Source organism: Lagenorhynchus albirostris, chromosome 4 (genome assembly GCF_949774975.1).
Source record: "Lagenorhynchus albirostris chromosome 4, mLagAlb1.1, whole genome shotgun sequence".
Classification (NCBI taxonomy): Eukaryota; Metazoa; Chordata; class Mammalia; order Artiodactyla; family Delphinidae; genus Lagenorhynchus; species Lagenorhynchus albirostris.
The window spans coordinates 129,278,976-129,282,943 of record NC_083098.1 but is presented as its reverse complement, the minus strand read 5'-3'; the positions used below and the strand labels follow the sequence as shown (position 1 = coordinate 129,282,943).

Genomic DNA, 3,968 nt, shown 5'->3' with positions numbered 1-3,968 from the left:
GCTGTGCACTCTTACCAGCATTTGGTATTGTTAGTTTTTTTAACTATTATTTTAGCCATTATAGTAAGTATGTAGTGGTATCTAATTGTCGTTTTAATATGCACTTCCCTGATGACTAATGATGTTGAGTATCTTTTCATATATCTTTGCCATTCTTTAGTTAAGTGTCTGTTCAAGTCTTTTGCCCATTTTCTAATTGGAAATTTTCTTATTAAGTTTGAAGAGTATTTGTGTATTCTTTATACAGATCCTTCATTGGATATGTGGTTTGCAGATATGTTCTCCCAGTGAGTGGCTTGAGTATTTATTCTCTTAACAGTGTCTTTGTAGATCAGAAGTTTTTAATTTTGATCAAGTCCAATTTACAGGCATACCTTGGAGATATAGTATGTTCAGTTCCAGACCACTGAAATAAAGTGAGTATCACAGTAAAGCGAGTTAACACGAATTTTTTTGTTTCCCAGTGCATATGAAAGATATGTTTACACTATACTGAAGCCTATTAAGTGTGAAATAGCATTATGTCTAAAAAAACAATGCACATACCTTAATTTAAAAATACTTAATTGGTGAAAAATTCTAACCAGCATCTGATAATACAGGCTTGCCAAACATTCAATTTGTAAAAAAAAAAAAAAAAAAAAAATGCAGTATCTGCAAAGCACAATAAAGCAAAGCTCAGTAAAACGAGGTATGCGTATGTCAATGTTTTCTTTTATGGATCATGCTGTTGATACTGTCTCTAAAAACTCATTGTCAAACCCCAAGGTCACACATTTCCCCTATGTTTACTTCTAGGCAGTTTTATAATTTTAACTTAGGTATATGATATATTTTTCCACTTGGAGTTAATGTTTTGTATAAGGTATTAGGATTATGTTGAGCTTCTTTTTTTTTTTTTTTAATGCCTATGGACATCCAGTTATTCCAACACTATTTGAGAAAACTATTTTTTTTCTATTGAGTTTCTTTTGCACCTTTGTCAAAAAACAATTTGGCATATTTATGTGAAGGCTACTTTTTCTTAAAACACTGGTTAGAACTTCCAGTATGGTATTGTATATCATAGCAGTGAAACATTGCTTTGTTCTGGATTTTAAAGGGAAAGAATTCATTCTCTCACCATTAACTATGCTGTTAGCTATAGGTTTTTCACAGATGTCCTTTATTAAGCTTAGGAAATTCTCTTCTGTTCCTAATTTGATGAAGATTTTTTTTTTATTGTTAATGGATGTTGAATTTTCTTGAATACTTTTTTGTATCTTTTGAGATCTTTTTCTTTTTTTTCTGTTCAGGAAGCATTTTATTGTTGCTCCAAGTTTAAGAATTTTCACTGACAGAAAATCAACTTTTAGAAACTCTCCCACATTGCTCTGCTCAGCTTCTGAATCTTGGGATTTGCAGACATTCAACATATTTCTCTCCAGTACGGACAATCATTTCACCCACGATTGATGGATCAGTCTTAACTTCCAATTTCAATACTTGGCCTTTACTTAGGAAGCTCTTCAGGACCGTTTTTAATTCAGTAAGAGTGGCTTCATCTAAAGAAGTTGCAGTGGTAACTCTGCAAGGTGCTTCTCCATGGTGGACACTCATTGTAGAAAAGGCAGAAATAACTCCAGTGATATTGTTCAAGTGACCATTTTCAGCAAGCAAATTGAGCAGGTTGGACATGAGGGGAGAAAACCTCTCTTTTGTTGTCATGTCATTTAAGCTTTTCACTTTAATGGAACGCTTTGCATAGGGATTCATAATAGAAACAGCCGTTTTGGGTTCCTTCAAGATTTGTGCTATTCCTTTTCTACTTGCTTCAGTTTATCCTGTTTAAATGCAGCAGAATAAAGAGCATATCAGAAAATGCTTTTGCGTACCTTGTGCAGTCAGATCTCATGTTTTTCAAACTTTACTAATGAAAAACCCGAGAGGCAGATAAATTCGTTAGCTTTCCCGACATCACAACAGCAGGTGAGGGTGAGCCAAGGGCTCTCCCTCCTGTACCACAGCCTCCACGGTGCCCTGGGGTCCTTTGTACATCTCACAAGCGCCGTCACTGTGCTGACTGCCAGGGAGTGCAAGATGGTGAGAACAGTCGCTGCTCTTGGAGACACAAAGAGCAAGCTGGGAGGACAGATTTGTGGGCAAATAATTGTGGCAGTGTGATAAGTGTCTGCTGAAGTATGGACAAGGAGTCCGAAGGGAAGATTCCTTGACTCTGCCTGGAGGTATTGGGGGAGGCATCCAGGAGGACATGCCCTGTGAGCTGACCTTGGAAGGGTGGGGCTGGATCGTGACCAAAGCACAGCCGTGAGTGGATGTTAGGCTGGGGGAAAGTGATGAAGAGGGGCGTTGTCTCATTCCTCTCATGGTCTTCAGGAAGTATCTTGTCCCTGCCATGGTAGCATTTACTAATTGTTAAGCGAGGGGCTGCAGAGTTCTTGCCTACATTGATTTCCTCATTCTTCCCTGCTCCCTGCTTTTTAAATTGCAAAAGCACTATAGGCTAATGGTAAAAATCGCAAGCAATGCAAAAAACAAAAAAAGCAGTTAAAAAAAAAAAAAAGAGAAAGGTCTGTCTCATTCCTTCCTTAATCTCCTTACTTGAGACAGTCGCTATGAATATGTAGTTTGGTGGGTATTCTTCCAGTATTTTTCTATAGATATGCAGACATACAAACTATATAGTTTGTTTTGCAGCAGTGAAGTTATATATATTGCTCTGCAATTGCCTTTGTGGTAGTATGTGGGCAAATTGCCATTGTTTTTTTTAACAGCTGTAAGTTGTGTCCAGTGTTTTTGCAAGTACAAATACCTAACGTTGCAATAAATATTCTCGTACATATAAAAAAAACAAAAACATACCATATATCTGAACAGGTGGCCTCATCACAAGCTTGGCAAATGGCCTGACCACAGATGTGCTGAAGCATCACACCTGCAGGGAGAGCCCAGACACTGCTGGGGTGGCCATCTTCTTCTGGGTGGCTGTAGGTCAGAGATCTTTCTTTTAAAATTTAGTTTGTTAATACAGTGAATTACATTGATTGATTTTCAAATGTTGAGCCATCCTTGAATTTCTGGGGTGAACTTCACTTGTGTGTTATGTATTATCCTTTCAATATATTGCTGTGCTCAATTAGCTACTATTTTGTTGAGGATTTTTGCATCTGTGTTCACGAGAAATATTGGGCTATAAGTGTTTCTTTCTTGTAATGTCATTGGTTTTAACATTAGGATAATTTGGCCTCATAAAATCAGTTGGGAAGTATTCAGTATTCTACTTTCTGACAAAGATTAGGTAGAATTAGTATTATTTCTTCTTTGAATGTTGTATTTTACAGTAAATTTTTCAGTAAAACCATCTGGAGCAGGAGTTTTCTTTTTTTTCGGGGCAGGGAGAAGGTTTTAACTTACAAATTCAATTTCTTTAATCAATATAGAAATATTTATGTTATCTATTTCTTAGGTGAGTTTTGGTATTTTGCACCTTTTAAGGGATTAGCATATTACATCTAAGTTTTGTGTAATTGTGCCAAATACATGGCCATATAATTTTTTATTATTATCTTAATGTCTGTGAGATAAGTAGTGATATCCCCTCTTTTATTCCTAATATTGGTAACTTGTGTCTTCTTCAGCCAGACTAGAGGTTGATCAATTTTATTGATGTTTTCAAAGAAGCAGATTTTGGCTTTATTGATTTTTTCCTGTTATTTTTCTGTTTAAATTTTATTTATCTCTGCTCTCATCTTTATTATGCCCTTCCTTCTTCTTGCTTTGGATTTGTTATTCTTGCTCTCTGATTTCTTTATTCAAGCATAGTTTACTGATGTCAGGTCTTCTTTTCTAATATGAATGTTTAATTCTATAAATTTCCCTCGAAGCACTGCTGTAGCTGCATCCCACAAATTTTGATACATTTTCATTTTCATTTAGTTTAAAATATTCTAAAATTTCCCTTGGGACTT

The 3,968-nt window shown here is 35.8% G+C and overlaps 1 pseudogene; it reads right to left on the bottom strand.

The window, feature by feature from the left end:
• Positions 1 to 1,351: 1,351 nt before the first annotated feature.
• On the bottom strand, positions 1,352 to 2,971 carry LOC132519496 (ATP synthase subunit O, mitochondrial-like; annotated as a pseudogene).
• Between the last annotated feature and the right edge of the window lie 997 nt (positions 2,972 to 3,968).